The following is a 19,498-nucleotide window of genomic DNA, read 5'->3' on the forward strand; positions in this document are numbered from 1 at the left end:
AGAAATGCTACACAAAGGAAGAAAACCTATTGGATCCCTTAAAGTTGAACGTCCCCTGGCGATTCTCCCTGTTTTATTTTTTCATAATTGGGGGTGACTGCATATACTTCTGTGAAAAAGGCACTGACCAATTGAGCCTCTTTAGTTTGAATATTTTAGTTGAAAGGCATCAGTATACTACAGATACTAATGACCATGATAATTTTCAGCTTTATAGCTCCAGATCCAATACGAAGTGTAATGCTTTGAAATCATCCTCAAGTGACTAACCCAGATAATTGATCAGCTAGCTGATCAGCTAAGGTTTCCAAATTTTTGGAAGAGGATAGACTCTTAGAGAAGAGTTCAAAGATTTTCTCTTGCAACAATTGTATATTTAAGGAGCATTATTATGTGTACCTTGTAAGTGAAACTTGATTTGTTCCCAGTTGTAAGCACTATTGTTGAACCAAACAGGAGTAATGCAAAACTGTCCAATCACATTTTAATAATACTTGCTTTTTGAAATGTATTAATTGTTCTCTAACCCACTGGATGCCTGTTTTTAATTCTTGTATTTTATCCTGAACGTCCTCATCCATCTGAGCCTGGGTGGCCCACATAGTATCAGCATCTTTAGTCCAAATTTGAATAAAGTTTTGGGTTTGAATTGAGGTTTGTAAAGCAATGCCTGCAACTGCAGCAGTGATGCAAATGGCTATAAATCCCAAAATGCCAAGAATTAGCCATCCAATGAATCGCTTAGATCATTGGAGTATTTTAGAGAGTAACCGGGAGGCAAGTTCTACCATGGGACCTTCTTCCCAGGGTATTTGGAGATCTACTTGGTAACCACAGACTACACCGAGATCGAAGAATCAAAAGGGATTCATTTTTTAAAAGGAATTTAGACAAGTATACAATCTGCAATCTATACAAGTGACAGAACATAAAGTCTTATTAAACTGTGAGTTCCCTATGGCTATAACAAAAGGAAGGGGGATGGAAGCTTGTATAAAATATGAATGATTATAACGGAAGGAAGAGTTACTATGGCAACGACTGGTCCCTGTGGCATATCCAGTCCAAGTTCCAAGTTTTTAAGTACGTGCATCATGTTTCCAAATGTCCTATTGTTCAGGTCCAATTCATATATTGAGGATGATTCGAGGGCGAGGAGTTGCCCTTTCACTGTCAATCCAGCCAAAGAGTCCTTTGTCATGGAAATTTTCCATTGAACTATTGGTAATCTTCCATTCTTCTTGAGTAGCATATCACACATTGTATTATTAAGATCATCTGAGCAGTTAGATGATTGGGTTCCCCAATCAACAATGGTGTAATTGGCCAAAAACATTAATTTCCCTGATTTAGCTTGACATCTATCCCAGTAAACAGGAATATATGTAAAGTCCTTATACGTAAACCCCTTACATTTCAACTTTTGTCCTTGTCCGAAAGATTTGGTAGTATTGACATGGTTTTCATAAAGGGACAGGGTAGTAAACAGTCCAAGCAATGTACTGAAATTCTTTGTTGGAGGCAGGATGGAAGTCCACTTTTGTTGACTAACATTAATACATAATTCTGCTGGGCCCATGCACAAAGGAAGGATTTCATAGCCTAGAGAAATGTTTATTAGTCTTCCATCTTCCTCAGGAAGAGAGGAGACGACCCCTCAAATCTCCAAGGCGGAGGCGTATGTACTGTGTCATTAGTGGATATGACAGGTCCTATATCAGTCCATTCTACAACTTGCAATAACTGGGGCTTAGGTATATAAGCCCTATAAGTGTGATTATTCAAGCCAGCCTGAGCGGGGAAAGCAAAAGCAAGGAAAGCAAGTGTAGCCACAAAAATATTCTCAGAATCCCAGGTTATTTCCTGTTGAGAACCCAGATTTTCAGGTTGATTAATAAGAGTTTTTATCTGTCTCCAAGTAGGGAGATCATGAGGTCGATGACGTCGAGTGTGGCATTTCTTAGAAAGTTTAAAAGCCGGCATGGCTTGTACTGAAATCTCCTCCTCCCGGGGATTTCATCTTTTTCTCTCTATCTTAGCTTCCTTGGATGAATCTTCTGAAGAGGGAACCAAATGAATTCGTTGGATCCATCTGGAGAAATACAAGCGTGTCCCTTTCCTGGTAATATTAATTTTCCACATCCATTGTTTAGTCACCCCGTCTTGATACAAAATAGGTAGAGGAAGAGAAGTGTCCTTCAGTTCCAGGAAACGGTTTTCTGCTTTTGTCAAAATATCTCCTCGCGATAAGTTTAAAAAATTTAAAACAAACAAAGCTGCATTAACGATAATTTTAAGATTAGAGAATATATTGCATTGGAATCTAGACAGCGTATTAAAAAGCATGGACATTACTTTGCCAACCAAGGTCCCTCAAATCAAGGCTATGTTTTTTCCAGTGGTCATGTATGGATGTGAGAGTTGGACTGTGAAGAAAGCTTGTAGCCGTGGAATTTATGCTTTTGAACTGTGGTGGTGAAGACTCTTGGGAGTCCCTTGAATGCAAGGAGATCCAACCAGTCCATTCTAATGGAGATCAGTCCTGGGTGTTCATTGGAAGGACTGATGCTGAAGCAGAAACTCCAATACTTTGGCCACCTCATGTGAAGAGTTGACTCACTCGAAAAGACCCTGATGCTGGGAGGTATTGTGGGCAGGAGGAGAAGAGGACAGCAGAGAATGAGATGGCTGGATGACATCACCGACTTGATGGACATGGGTTGGAGTGAACTCAGGGAGTTGGAGATAGACAGGGAGGCGTGACGCGCTGTGATTCATGGGGTCACAAAGAATCTGAAACAACTGAGCCAGCGACTGAAATGAACTGAACTGAACTGAACTGAAAGTCTGCTCTGGATAAGGAACACAAAAATGATCCTGTGTATTCCCCCTCCATATTTACTTTTTTAATTTGTGCTTGTGGAGAGTTTAGGGAGCACAGGAAGATGGCAGAAGAATAGGACAGGGCGACAACTTTCTCCCCCACAAAATCAGCAAAAGAACATTTGAACGCTGAGTAAATCCCATAAAACAACTTCTGAATACTGGCAGAGGACATCAGACACCCAGAAAAGGAGCCCATAATCTTCGAAAGGAGGTAGGAAATAATATAAAAGATAAAAAGAGAGTCAAAAGAGCGAGGGATGGAGCTCCGTCCTAGGAAGGGAGGCTTAAAGAAAGAAAGGAAAAAAAAAAAAAGAAGAAGGTTCCTAACACCTGGAAACACTGGTGGGTCTGTGGCGAGCCTTGGAACTTCAGAGGGCCACATAACTGGGATAAAAACGCATACATACATAAATATTTAATTAATAATTAAATAAATAATTAAAACCCACAGACTAAGTGTCCAAAGGAAACTCTCAGCAGAGAAGCGGCACAGATGCCCGCACCACCCTCTAGCAGGCGGGGTATGGGTAGGGAGGCAGGGCGGCCTGCCTCCTCATCACAAACATGGAATTAGTGGCTATAATCAGAAATCTTCCAGCAAACAAAAGCCCAGGGCCAGACGGCTCCACAGCTGAATTCTACCAAAAATTTAGAGAAGAGCTAACAGTTATTCTACTCAAACTCTTCCTGAAAATTGCTGAGGAAGGGAAACTTCCAAACTCATTCTATAAGGCCACCATCAACCTAATCCCAAAACCTGGTAAAGATCCCACAAAAAAGAAAACTACAGGCCAATATCACTGATGAACATAGATTCAAAAATCCTTAACAAAATTTTAGCAATCAGAATCCAACAGCACATTAAGAAGATCATACATTATGATCAAGTGGCTTTACCCCAGGCATGCAAGCATTCTTCAATATCCGCAAATCAATCAACGTAATACACCACATTAACAAACTGAAAAATAAAAATCATATGATTATCTCAGTAGATGCAGAGAAAACCTTGGACAAAATTCAACATCCATTTATGATAAAAACCCTCCAGAAAGTGGGAATAGAAGGGACATAGCCCAACATAATAAAAGCTATATATAACAAACCCACAGAAAACATTATCCTCAATGGTGAAAAACTGAAAGCATTTCTTCTAAAGTCAGGAAAAATACAAGTGTGCCCACTATCACCACTACCGTTCAACATAGTTCTGGAAGTTTTGGCTACAGCAATCAGAGCAGAAAAAGACATAAAAGGAATACAAATTGGAAAAGAAGAAGTAAAATTTCACTGTTCACTGATGACATGGTCCTCTACACAGAAAACCCTAAAGACTCTACCAGAAAACTACCAGAGCTAATCAGTGAATACAGTAAAGTTGCAGGATATAAAATCAACAGACAGAAATCCCTTGCACTCCTATACACTTAATGAGAAAATAGAAAGAGAAATTATGGAAACTATTCCATTCTTTGTTGCAAGGAAAAGAATTAAATACTTAGGAATATATCTACCTAAGGAAACAAAAGACTTGTACATAGAAAACTATAAAACACTAGTGAAAGTAATCAAAGAGGACATTAATAGATGGAGAAATATGCCGTGTTCATGGATTGGAAGAATAAATATAGTAAAAATGAGTATACTACCCAAAGTAATTTATACATTTAATGCAATTCCTATCAAGCTTCCAACGATATTTTTCACAGAACTAGCACAAATAATCTCACAATTTGTATAGAAATACAAAAAATCTCGAAGAGCCAAAGCAATCTTGAGGAAGAAGAATGGAACTGGGGGAATTAACCTGCAGGACTTCAGGCTCTACTACAAAGGCACATTCATCAAGATAATATGGTACTCTCATAAAGACAGAAATATAGATCAATGGAACAAAATAGAAGGCCCAGAGATAAATCCACACACCTTTGGACACCTTATCTTTGACAAAGGAGGCACTTCCTAACACCATACACCAAAATAAACTGAAAATGGATTGGAGAACTAAATGTAAGACCAGAAACTCTAAAACTCCTAGAGGAGAACGTAGGCAAAACACTCTCTGACATAAATCACAGCAGGATCCTCCAAGACCCACCTCCCAGAATATTGGAAATAAAAGCAAAAATAAACAAATGGGACCTAATTAAAATGAAAAGATTCTGCACAGCAAAGGAAACTATAAGCAAGGTATAAACACAGACTTCAGATTGGGAGAAATTAATAGCCACTGAATCAACTGACAAAAATTAATCTCCAAAATATACAAGCAGCTCCTGCAGCTCAATTCCGGAAAAATAAACGACCCAATTAAAAAATGGGCCAAAGAATTAAACAGACATTTCTCCAAAGAAGACAAACAGATGGCTAACAAACACATGAAAAAATGCTCAATATCCCTCATAATCAGAGAAATGCAAATCAAAACCACAATGAGATACCATTTCACACCAGTCAGAATGGCTGCTATCCAAATGTCTACATGCAAATAAATGCTGGAGGGGGTGTGGAGAAAAGGGAACCCTTTTACACTGTTGGAGGGAATGCAAACTAGTACAGCCACTATGGAGAACAGTGTGGAGATTCCTCGAAAACCTGGAAATAGAACTAATATATGATCCAGCAAATCCACTCCTGGTCTTACACACTGAGGAAACCAGAAATGAAAGAAACACATGTACTCTAATGTTCATTGCAACACTGCTTATAATAGGGAGAACATGGAAGCAACCGAGATGTCCATCTGCGGATGCATGGATCAGAAAGCTCTGGTACATCTACACAATGGAGTATTTTTCAGCCATCAAAAAAATGCATTTTTGTCAGTTCCAATGAGGTGGATGAAATTGGAGCCTATTTTATAGAGTGAAGTAAGCCAGAAAGAAAAACATCAATACAGTATACCAATGCATATATAGGGAATTTAGAAAGATGGTAGCCTAAACCCTGTATACGAAACAGCAAAAGGGACATAAGTGTATAGAACAGTTTTTGGGACTCTGTGGGAGAGGGTGATGGTGGGATGATTTGGGAAAATGTCATTGTAACTTGTATATTATTTGAACTGAATCACCAGTCCAGGTTCGAGGCATGATACAGGATGCTTGGGGCTGGTGCACGGGGATGACCTGGAGGGAGGATATGGGGAAGAGGGAGGTGGGCGGGGGGTTCAAGAAAGGGAACACATGCACACCCGGGGCAGATTCGTGTCAATGTATGGCAACCCCAACCAATATATTAATGTAAAGTAATTCGCCTCCAATAAAAAAAAATAAAATAAAATGTTACAGTTTCCAGTTTTAAAAAAAAATTGTTTGTGGATTATAAGGGATGCTTGTAATATATTTAATAGAAAATGATTGTAGTAATTGTTTGAATTGCCTAGAAATATAGGCAGGGCTTTTTTTCCTGTTTTTATAGAACTAGGTGTTCCCATTATAGGAAAACAAGTTAACAGGTGGGTTACAACATGTCGTGTAGCCTTATCTTGAAGAGGTGTGACCCATATTAAAAAGGAATTTGTGTCGATTGAAACATATAAGAAGGAAGAGCGAGAAATTTCAGGACAATGCATTGCACCCATTGGCCATAGTTTGTTAGGATGTAATCTTTGAGCATTAATGCCTTGTGCAATAGATCGAAGATGTAAGGGCCTTCAAGTAGGGCAACTAATAATAATTTCTTTAGCATGGCAGTATGGAATTTTCCAAGTTTGGTGGAATGAACCATCATTATTGCAAAATAGATCATGTGGCTCTTCAGGAGCAGCAAAACGACAAGCTTATCAGCTTGTTCGTTGCCATGAGCCACATGGCCAGAAAACAAGAATGTGCTCGGATATGGGTAATATGAGTAGAGGAAGTGCAGTTCTTAATAAGAGATTGTAGTTGGATAAAATGTTAAATAATAGACTGATTAGAATTTATGATTGAAGTATCGATAGATTGTAATATAAATATTGAATATAAAATATCATAAACTATATTAATATGGTAAGGATGTAGGTGAATAACCTGAATGAGAGCATATAATTCATTTTGTTGAGAAGAGTGGGATTTAGTATAAAGAACGTTATACTCTTCGAGAGACCAGAATGAGTCTTTAGCATTTTTAGTCCCGTCTATATAAAAATCTGTACAATCATAAGGGATTTGATTTAGGTCATATGTGAATGGTCTAGAGGTTTTCCGTACTTTCTTCAATTTAAGTCTGAATTTGGCAATAAGGAGTCCATAATCTGAGCCACAGGCAGCTCCTGGTCTTGTTTTCTCTAACTCTATACAGCTTCTCCATCTTTGGCTGCAAAGAATATAATCAATCTAATTTCGGTGTTGACCATCTGGTGTTGTCCATTTGTAGAGTCTTCCCTTGTGTTGGAATTGGAAGAAGTTGTTTGCTATGACCAGTGGGTTCTCTTGACAAAACTCTATAGCCTTTGCACTGCTTCATTTCGTGTTCTAAGGCCAAATTTGCCTGTTACTCCAGGTGTTTCTTGACTTCCTCCTTTTGCATTCCAGTCCCCTATAATGAAAAGTACATCTTTTTTGGAAGTTAGTTCTAAAAGGTCTTGTAGGTCTTCATAGAACCGTTCAACTTCGGCTTCTTCAGCGTTACTGGTTGGGGTATAGGTCTGGATTACTGTAATAATGAATGGTATGCCTTGGAAACGAACAGAAATCATTCTGTCGTTTTTAAGATTGCATTCAAGTACTCTGTTTCGGACTCTTTTGTTGACCATGATGGCTCCTCCATTTCTCCTAAGGGATTCCTGCCCACAGTAGTAGATATGATGGTCATCTGAGTTAAGTTCACCCATTCCAGTCCATTTTAATTCAATGATTCCTAGAATGTCTATGTTCACTCTTGCCATCTCTTGTTGACCACTTCCAATTTGCCTTGATTTATGGACCTAACATTCCAGGTTCCTATGCAATATTGCTCTTTACAGCACCGGACATTGCTTCTATCACCGGTCACATCCACAAATTGGTATTGGTTTTGCTTCTGCTCCATCCCTTCATTCTTCTAGAGTTATTTCTCCACTGATATCCAGTAGCATTCTGGGCACCTACCGACCTGGGGAATTCCTCATTCAGTATCCTATCAATTTGCCCTTTGATACCGTTCATGGGGTTCTCAAGGCAAGTATACTGAAGTGGTTTGCCATTCCCTTCTCCAGTGGACCACATTCAGCTGTGGTCCATGTGATCAGATCGACGAGTTTCCCGTGATTATGATTTCAGTGTTTCTGCCCTCTGATGCCCCCTCGCAATACCTACTGTCTTATTTGGATTTCTCTTACCTTGGGCGTGGGATATCTCTTCACAGCTGCTCCAAGAAAGTGCAGCCGCTGCAGCTTAACTTGGATGAGGGGTATTTCCTCAAGGGCGCCCCTCCTGACCTTGAAGGTGGAGTAGCTCCGCTCGGCCCTCCTGCGCCCGCGCAGCCACGGCCTATTGGAGGTGGGGTAGCTCCTCTCGGCCACTGGCCCTGGCCTCAGTCTTGTCGTACCTCCTCACGGCCGCGCCTCTTTGCATGGTCGGTCGCGCCGGGGATGGCGTCTCTGGTGTCTGATTTGCTAGAGGCGCCGATTATACAGTGGAAGTGAGAAATAGATTTAAGGGACTAGATCTGATAGAGAGAGTGCCTGATGAACTCTGGACGGAGGTTCGTGACACTGTACAGAATACAGGGACCAAGACCATCCCCATGGGAAAGAAATGCAAAAAAGCAAAATGACTGTCTGAGGAGGCATTACAAATAGCTGTGAAAAGAAGACAAGTGAAAAGCAAAGGAGAAAAGGAAAGATATAAACATCTGAATGCAGAGTTCCAAAGAATAGGAAGGAGAGATAAGAAAGCCTTCCTCAGTGATCAATGCAAAGAAATAGAGGAAAACAACAGAATGCAAAAGACAAGAGATCTCTTCAAGAAAATTAGAGATACCAAGGGAACATTTCATGCAAAGATGGGCTCGATAAAGGACAGAAATGGTGTGGACATAAGCGAAGCAGACTATATTAAGAAGAGGTGGCAAAAATACAAAGAAGAAATGTACAAAAAAGATCTTCACGACCAAGATAGTCGCGATAACGTGATCATTGACCTAAAACCAGACATCTTGGAATGTGAAGTCAAGTGGGCCTTAGAAAGCCTCACTACGAACAAAGCTAGTGGAGGTGATGGAATTCCAGTTGAGCTATTTCAAATCTTGAAAGATGATGCTGAGAAAGTGCTGCACTCAATATGCCAGCATATTTGCAAAACTCAGCAGTGGCCACAGGACTGGAAAAGGTCAGTCTTTAATCCAGTCCCAAAGAAAGGCAATGCCAAAGAGTGCTCAAACGACCGCACCAATTGCACTCATCTCACACGCTAGTAAAGTCACGCTCAATATTCTCCAAGCCAGGCTTCAGCATTGTGTGAACCGTGAACTCCCAGATGTTCAAGCAGGTTTTAGAAAACATAGAAGCACCAGAGAACAAATTGTCAACATCCCTGGATCATGGAGAAAGCAAGAGAGTTCCAGAAGAGCATCTATTTCTGCTTCATTGACTATGCCAAAGCCTTTGACTCTGTAGATCACAATAAACTGTGGAACATTCTGAAAGAGATGGGAATACCAAACCACCTGACCTGCCTCTTGAGAAACCTCTATACAGGTCAGGAAGCAACAGTCAGAACTGTACATGGAAGAAAAGACTGGTTGCAAGTAGGAAAAGGACTACCTCAAGGCTGTATATTGTCACCTTGCTTATTTAACTTATATGCAGTGTACATCATGGGGAACGCTGGGCTGGAAGAACCACAAGCTGGAATCAAGATTGCTGGGAGAAATATCAATAACCACAGAGATGACACTACCCTTATGGCAGAAAGTGAAGAGGAGCTAAAAAGCTTCTTGATGAAAGTGAAAGACGAGAATAAAAAGGTTGGCTTGAAGCTCAACATTCAGAAAACAAATATCATGGCACCTGGTCCCATCATTTCATGGGAAATAAATGGAAAAACAGTGGAAAGAGTGTCAGACTTTATTTTTGGGGGGGCTCCAAAATCACTGCAGATGCTAACTGCAGCCATGAAAATAAAAGACGCTTACTCCTTGGAAGGAAAGTTATGACCAACCTTGATAGCCTATTAAAATGCAGAGACATTACTTTGCCAACCAAGTTCCTTCTAGTCAAGGCTATGGTTTTTCCCGTGGTCATGTTTGGATGGAGAGTTGGACTGTGAAGAAAGCGGATCGCCGAAGATTTGATGCTTTTGAACAGTGGTGCTAGACAAGTCTCTTGAGAGTCCCCTGGACTGCAAGGAGACCCAACCAGTCCATTCTGAAGGAGATCAATCCTGGGTGTTCATTGGAAGGACTGATGCTAAAGTTGAAACTCCAATACTTTGGCCACCTCATGCGACGAGTTGACTCACTGGAAAAGACTCTGATGCTGGGAAATGTTGGCGGCGGGAGGAGAAAGGGACGACTGAGAATGAGACGGTTGGATGGCATCACCCACTCTGTGGATATGAGTTTGAGGGAACTCCTGGAGTTGGTGATGGACAGGGAGGCCAGACGTGCTGTGATACATGGGGTCGCAGAGAGTCGGACATGACTGAGCGACTGAACTGAACTGATAAAAAAAAACATCAGCTTGAGGTATAGGTTGTGATGTGACAATGCGACAGATAATATATTCAGTACTTTTGAAGAAATTGCAAAGTGTGTTAAAGGATAATGAAATGAAAATTTCCAGAATATTTTCAAAAGGCTATTTGGAAGATAGTAGAAGTTTGCAAACCACTCTCAAATTGAGATTTACTAATAGGTACTACATTGGAAGCACTGATGCTAAAGCTGAAACTGCAACACTTTGGCCACCTCAAGCGACGAGTTGACTCACTGGAAAAACCTCTGATGCTGGGAAAAGTTGGGGGCGGGAGGAGAAAGGGACGACAGAGAATGAGATACCTGGATGGCGTCGCCGACTCTGTGGACATGAGTTTGAGTGAACTCCGGGAGTTGGTGATGGACAGGGAGGCCTGGCGTGCTGTGATTCATGGGGTCGCAAAGAGTCTGACACGACTGAGTGACTGAACTGAACTGAACTCAATTACAATTTTATAAGATTCAGAGCCAGTTAGAGCTCCAGTTCTATTTTTCCCACTGATAATTACTTTAGCAATCAAATCAAGAGAGAGTGTAAGTGATCTTGTCCCTGTGAAAAAGGGTATATATCCATTCTATCAGGCATTCTTGCTGGGCAAGAAGTCCTGTAGGGGACTGGAGAGAGGGAAGGGTAAATAACTCTAAAGGTATCTCAAGTCTGATAGGAGAAAGAATTTGCTTTTGCAATTTATTTTGCATTATGCAGAATTCTTCTCGTGCCTCTTGGGAGAGTGAACGAGGGCTATTTTGATCAGAAACTCCTTTTAAAGTGTTAAATAAGTCAGTTGATACTCTGTAATACCCAAAGTAGGTCTACTCCAGGTTATATGCCTAAAATTTTTAAAATCAAAAAGTCAAGGTTGATAATTTATCAACACGAATCTGTGCAAGATGAGGAGTGATACGTTGTCTAATAGCATTAAATCCCAAGTAATTGTAAGGTGCAGAGGATTGAATCTATTCAGGGGCAATGATTAATCGAGACTCTTTTAAGTGTTGTTGAGCTACATCAAATATCTGCTGGGTTTCTAAAGTAGAAGGAGCTGAAAACAATATATCATCCGTATAGTGAACAAGCGCATAGTTATGAAATTGCTTTTACACAGGTTCAAGAGCTTTGGCTACACAACGTTGAAACATGGTGCAAGAATTTATCATTCCTTGAGGCAATGCAGTCCATTGATACTGTTTGTGAGGCCTGATATGATTAGGATAAGGGAGAAAGTAAATATTTCTCGCTCTAGCAGGTGTAAAGGTATAGTAAAAAATCAATCCTGCAAGCCTATGATAATAAAATGCCAGTTTTGAGGAATAGTGGCAGGTGATGGAATTCATGGTTGCTCTGCACAGATCGGTTTCATGGATGCATTACTCTTTCAAAAGTCAGTTAAAAGACGCCACTTGTTAAATTTCTTCTTTATCACAAAAATGGGAGTATTCCAAGGAGAACATGATTCCTCAATATGTTTTAATTTCAATTGTGTATCGTCCATTGTCGTTCCTTCAGTTCAGTTCGGTTAAGTTGCTCAGTCGTGTCTGACTATTTGCCACCCTATGAATCACAGCGTGCTAGGCATCCCTGTCCAACACCAACTCCCGGCCTTAACTCAAACTCATGTCCACAGAGTCGGTGATGCCATCCAGCCACCTCATTCTCTGTCGTCCCCTTCCCCTCCTGCCCCCAATCCCTCCCAAAATTAGAGTCTTTTCCAGTGAGTCAATTCTTCCCATGAGGTGTCCAAAGTATTGGAGTTTCAGCTTTAGCATCAGTCCTTCCAATGAACACTCAGCACTGATCTCCTTCAGAGTGGACTGTTTGGATCTCTCTGCAGGCCAAGGGACTCTCAAGAGTCTTTTCCAACACCACAGTTCAAAAACATATATTCTTTGGCTCTCAGCTTTCTTCACAGTCCAACTTTTGTAAGGGGCCACTGCTCTGTCCAAATAGGCTCGTCATATTTCAGTTATTTTAATTATTATATTGTTTATTAAATGAGCAGTGGCCCGTAGGAAAAATATGGAATATGTATTTGATTTTGTCATTGCATAAGTAAATGTCTTCTTATTAAATTAAAGGGATCATCGATCATATAAGGTTTTAAAGTTGTAGGTTGGCTTTCTGGTCACTCACGTGGATATACTTGGACATTTTAGTAAGCCTCCTGTACTTTAGTTTGAGATACTCCTGCAATTTAACAAAAATTTATTTGTAAATGCCCAGGTTTGGGCAATAAATGTTTTGTAATAATAGTAATATCGGATTCAGTAACAAGAACACCAGAAAATCTTTTGCAATTAATTTTAATACTTATATTTGGTCGTGCCTGTTCAGATACTATTGATGTTCATAAGAATTGTTTTTAATCTGATTTACCTAATTCACCTGTCTGTATATCATTCAGTTCAGTTCAATTCAGTCGCTCAGTCATGTCCAACTCTTTGCGACCCCATGAACTGCAGCACGCCAGGCCTCTCTGTCCATCACCAACTCCCATATTCCACCCACCATGTCCATCGAGTCAGTGATGTCATCCAACTGTCTCATCCGCTGTCGTCCCCATCTCCTCCTGCCCTCAATCTTTCCCATCATCAGGATCTTTTCAAATGAGTCAGCCCTTCGCATCAGGTAGCTGAAATACTTGAGTTTCAGCTTAAACATCATTCCTTCCAATCAATAACCAGGACTGATCTCCTTTAGGATTGACTGGTTGGATCTCCTTGCAGTCCAAGGGACGCTCAAGTCTTCACAAACACCACAGTTCAAAAGCATAAATTCTTCGACGCTCAGCTTTGTTTATAGCCCAACTCATCATCCATCCATGGCCAGTGGGAAAACCATAGCCTTGACTAGACGGACTTTGTTGGCAAAGTAATGTCTCTGCTTTTTACTATGCCTTCTAGCTTGGTCATGATTTCCTTCCAAGGAGGAAGCGTCTTTTAATTTTATGGCTTCAATCACCATCTTCATTGATTATGGAGCCCAGAAAAATACAGTCAGCCACTGTTTCCACTGGTTCCCTATCTATTTGCCATTCAGTTCCGTTCAGTTGATGCATTAAAGGAGTTAATAGAAATGTAAGGTAAAAGAAGTAATTGGGCAATTTGTCCCCCTTTTTGAATTATGACAGTTTCTGAGATGATATCATAATTTTACTTTCTCCCTTATAATCTGAATCAATGATTCCAGAATGAATAGAAATTGCCTTAGAATTCAGACTATATCGGCCAAATATAAGGTCAAAGCTTTGTGGGAGTTAAGTGTCCATAAAGTCCGGTAGGTATTCTAGAAGGGACTGTTTGAGGAAAAACAGAAAATCTTTCAGGGCTTGTATGTTGACAGCAGCCCTGCCAAATGTTGACGGTTTGAGAGACAAGGTGGAGTTTGCCCCTGATTTTTGTTGATGGGGACCCGGGGAATCCCCATCTTTGAGTTTCCCAAAATAGGGTTCCCTTCAAATGATATTTAGATCACGGTTGTACCCATTTAAAACATCGATGGAAGATTCCTGGAGGCTTTTTAGTAGTTTTACTTTATTCTGTCTATCTTTTAGGGCAATCAGTTGTTTTTTTTTTTTTTTTTTTTAGTGCTTCTTATCCCCACAAACAAAACGCCCTCCATTCCCCCTTTTAAAGGAAGTAGTCATTGCTTCAGCTAACATTTGCATTTTCTGAGTTTCTAACCCTAAGGTGCAACAAGCCTTCAAATAATCAAGAACATTCCTGGTCTCACAAATCAGAGTGATGGCTCTCTGACAATCCTGATTTTCATTCTCCATACACAAGCAGTTTTTCAAATAGCATGTTGGCCTCCTTTCTGACAACAATAAAGGAAATAGCAACTCCCAGTGTAGCTAAAGAATAAAATAAAATTCAAATAGAAGAAACTATAGTGTTTAGAAGTTACAGCCTTTTCCATTTGTTGTATGTGAGAAAAATCAATGCCTTTGTATTGAGGCATTAGTTACCCTTGAGAATTATCATTTCTTAACAAAGTAGAGAGAAAAAGATCATCGGCCTCAGAGACTCGAGATTGCAAATCCAGTAAATCAGAAAGCCTTCGTCGTGAAGAAGAATGAGTGCATCGTCTGTTTTTACAAATTTGAGTGCGTGTTAGGGGCTTTTCATTGTTATATATATATATATATATATCCTTATATCATTGTGAAAGTAAAGTCGCTCAGTTGTGTCCGATCCTTAGCGACCCCATAGATGGCAGCCAAGAAGATTACTGGACTGAGGTGCCATCGTCTTCTCCCAATATGTCATATATGTATGATTAGGAGGTTGAAAAGCTGAAACCTAAGAAACATAGTTAATTCTATAGCTTGAGGATCTATGCTAATATCTGTGCATAAAATTGGTGTGTCATTGAGAAAATCCTTTTTTTTTTTTTTTTTTGCAGGGGGGTGGGGAGTCTGAGCCTTCGTTAAAGGTACGGGTACATTTTCAAATAATGGTTCTCTGTTTCCTGAGTTAGCTTATGTAGATGCCTCTTAATGATATCGTTACACATTTTCTACCTTTCCTGAAGATGGGAGTTGGGTTAGTAATATTCTATTCATATAACTTTTGACACTCCTTCAGTTACAAAACTTTTGAAAATGGAGTCACTGTTGCTCTGAATTGTAGAGTTTAAGATCCCTCTTACATCATGAGAATTCAGTACAGTAAGATTTTGTCCATTCCTTAAACTCAGGCTGTAATGGATACTGCTTTTGACATGAAAAGAAGTCTTTGAGCATGGTATACACAGGGTCTTTGAGGTTGGTAACAACAGGAACAGCATTTGCGCTCGACCCATACTTTTTCCCATCAGCCCACACCCTAACATTTACATTATTGTTCATATTTAAAGAAAGGGTTCCGTATTATGAAAACAGATGCCTGGACCTTGTTCAGCATATTCTTCCCCCAAAGGGATAAGAGAGGCTCTGGCATCATTAGAAACCCATGAGGAAATAAAAGAGAATCCGAGTTGCAGCTTAATGGTGAATGAAATAACAGCATTTGGCTCATCCTGACAGCTCCATTATAACAGTGGATGGGAGGAAATTGGACCAGAGGCTTCAGTGAGAACAGAGAAGCTTGCTGTGGTTTCCAAAAGGAATCAACAGATTAGCCCCCGCACTGTGATTAATACATGGTGTTCTTAAGATATCATTAAGATGAGGGCTTTTGTGTACTCCCAATCCTCTTGAGAGTCTGATAACTGGGGCCTATACCTCTGAGGTCAGTCTCTCTCTGGTGTGGTATTTTGCAGACAAGACAGGGAACCAGAGGTGTCTTAGATGCCTGAAGGGAACCCCTCTGGAGATGCCCCTCCTTTCCACAGTAATAGCAATCCTATCCCTTTTCACCTGCGTCCCTCTGATAATTTTTCTCAGGCTGTTTCAGAGCAGGTCTAACAGACATTGTTGGGGTTTCAGTCTTTTGCTCAATTTTTTACCCCTATTTTCCTCCTTATATTCTTTACAATAATATAGCATCTGAAATGTTTGCAACAGTTGTTCAAGGTTTCAGTTCAGTTCAGTAGCTCCATCGTAACTCTTTGCGACCCAATGTATCACAGCACACCAGGCCTCCCTGTCCATCACCAACTCCTGGAGTTCACTCAAACTCATGCCCATCGAGTCGGTGATCACATCCAGCCATCTCATTCTCTGTGGCCCCTTCTCCTCCTGTCCCCAACCCCTCCCAGAACCAGTCTTTTACAGTGAGTCAACTCTTCATATGAGGTGGCCAAAGTATTGGAGTTTCAGCTTTAGCATCAGTCCTTGCAATGAACACCCAGAACTAACCTCCTTTAGAATGCACTGGTTGGATCACCTTGCATTCCAAGGGACTCTCAAGAGTCTTTTCCAACCGCACAGTTCAAAAGCATCAATTCTTTGGCTATCAGATTTCTTCACAGTCCAGCTCTCACATCCATACCTGACTACTGGAAACACCATAGCACTGACTAGACGGACCTTGTTTGGCATAGTAATGTCTCTGCTTTTTAATATGCCTTCTAGGTTTGTCATAATTTTCTAAGGTTTAATTTTGTCCAATTACCTGTTTTTGTAAATTATGGCAGATATCAGGAGCCAAATGAGTGAGAAATCTATTTTTCGAATAATTTCTCCTTCTGTAGTATTAAGGTGAATGTCAGTAAAATTATGGAGAGATTCCCGTAGTCTATAATCAGTCGGGGGTGAGGGGTGCGATCCTAAGATGGCAGAGGAATAGGACGGGGAGACCACCTTCTCTCTCACGAATCCATTCAAAGAACATTTGAACACTGAGCAAATTGCACAAAACAATTTCTTTACACTGGCAGAGGACAAAAAACCGCCATGGGGCCAATATTCTTCAAAGGAGGTAGAACAGAATATAAAAGATAAAAGCAGAGAAAAAGGAGATAGTGATGGAGATCCATTCCAGAAAGGAAGTCTTAAAGTGGAACAGTATCCAAATACCAGAAACCCTCTCTCCGGCAGATGTGTGTGGAGTTTTGGAATCTCAGAAAGCAACGAACCTGGGAGGAAAAACACATACATACATATATACATAAACAAACCCCACAGATTATGTGCGTAACGACACCTCCCAGCAGAGAAGTACCCCCAGAAAATCGCATATACCACCAGGGAAAAGGAGGCTGAACAACGAAGAGCGGGCTACACTGCTTAGGTTAAGGACCAGGCCTGAATGCCCTGAGGGCAATCTTATGGAGCTATCATGAGAAAACAACTTTAACCTTCTGATAGCCAGGGAAGGGGGTGAGAGGTGGGAAGAGAGGGAGACCTATCCCGCAAAAAGACCTAACATATTTCAATGGACTGGAATGGGTGAATTTAACTCAGATGACCATCATATCTACTACTGTAGGCAGGAATCCCTTAGTAGAAATGGAAGAGCCACCATGGTCAACAAAACAGTCCAAAATTCATGACTTGGATGCAATCTTAACACTGAGAGAATGATTTCTGTTCATTTCCAAGTCAAACCATTCAACATTACAGTAATCCAAGCTTATGCCTCAACCAGTAACGCTGAAGAGGCCAAAGTTGAATGATTCTATGAAGACCTATGAGACCTTTTAGAACTAACATCCAAAAAAGATGTCCTTTTCATTATAGGGGACTGGAATGCAAAAGTAGGAAGTCAAGAAACACCTGGAGTAACAGGCAAATTTGGCCTTGGAGCACGGAATGAAGCAGGGAAAAGGCTAATAGAGTTTTTTCAAGAGGAGGCACTGGTCATAGCAAACACCCGCTTCCAACTACACAAGAGAAGACTCTACACATGGACATCACCAGATGGTCAACACCAAAATCTGATTGATTATATTCTTTGCAGCCAAAGATGGAGAAGCTCTATACAGTTAGTATAAAGAAGACCAAGAGCTGCCTGTGGCTCAGATTATGAACTCCTTATTGCCAAATTCAGACGGAAATTGAAGAAAGTAGGGAAAACCACTAGACCATTCAGATATAACCGAAATCAAATCCCTATGATTATACAGTGGAAGTGAGAAATATATTTAACGGACTAGATCTGATAGATAGATTGCCTGATGAACTATGGATGAAGGTTCGTGACATTTTACAGGAGACAGGGACCAAGACCATCGCCAAGGGAAAGAAATACAAAAAGCAAAATGGCTGTCTGAGGAGGCCTTACATATAGCTGTGAGAAGAAGAGAAGCAAAAAGCAAAGGAGAAAAAAAAAAAGATATAAGCAGCTGAATGCAGAGTTCCAAAGAATAGCAAGGAGAGATAAAAAAGATTTCATCAGTGGTCAATGAAAAGAAATAGAGGAAAACAACAGAATAGGAAAAACAATAGATCTCTTCAAAAAAATTAGAGATAACAAGAGACTATTTCATGCAAAGATGGGCTTGATAAAGGACAGAAATGGTATGTATCTAAGAAAAGCAGAAGATATTAAGAAGAGGTGGCAAGGATACACAGAAGTACTGTACAAAAAAGATCTTCAAGACCAACATAATCACGATGGCATAATCACTCACCTGGAGCCAGACATCATGGAATGTGAAGTCAAGTGGGCGTTAGAGAGCATCACGACAAACAAAGCTAGTGGAGGTGATGGAATTCCAGTTGAGCTATTTCAAATCCTGGAAGATGACGCTGTGAAAGTGCTGCACCCAATATGCAAGCAAATTTGGAAAATTAAGCAGTGGCCACAGGACTGGAAAAGGTCAGTCTTCATTTCAATCCCAAAGAAAGGCAATGCCAAAGAATACTCAAACGACCGCACAATTGCACTAATCTCACACGCTATTAAAGTCATGCTCAAAATTCTCTAAGCCAGGCTTCAGCAATATGTGAAGCGTGAACTCCCAGATGTTCAAGCAGGTTTTAGAAAAGGCTGAAGCACACAAATTGCCACATCCGCTGGATCATGGAGAAAGCAAGATAGTTCCAGAAAAGCATCTATTTCTGCTTCATTGACTATGCCAAAGTCTTTGACTCTGTGGATTACAATAAACTGTGGAACATTCTGAAAGAAATGGGAATACCAGACCACCTGACCTGCTTCTTGAGAAACCTGTATTCAGGTCAGGAAGAAACAGAACTGTACATGAAACAACAGACTGGTTCAAAATAGGAAAAGGAGTACGTCAATGTTGTATATTGTCACCATGCTAATTTAACTTATTTGCAGAGTATATCATGAGGAACGCGGCGCTGAAAGAAGCTCAAGCTGGAATCAAGATTGCCAGGAGAAATATCAATAACCTAATTGTCACCATGCTAATATAACTTATATGGAGAGTACATCATGAGGAACGCGGCACTGGAAGAAGCACAAGCTGGAATCAAGATTGCCGGGAAAAATATCAATAACCTCAGATATGCAGATGACACCACCCTTATGGCAGAAAGTGAAGAGGAACTAAAATGCCTCTTGATGAAAGTGAAAGTGGAGAGTGAAAAGATTGGCTTGA

This window comes from Moschus berezovskii, chromosome Y (genome assembly GCF_049115385.1).
Source record: "Moschus berezovskii isolate FMDL1 chromosome Y, NW_MosBer_1.0, whole genome shotgun sequence".
NCBI lineage: Eukaryota > Metazoa > Chordata > Mammalia > Artiodactyla > Moschidae > Moschus > Moschus berezovskii.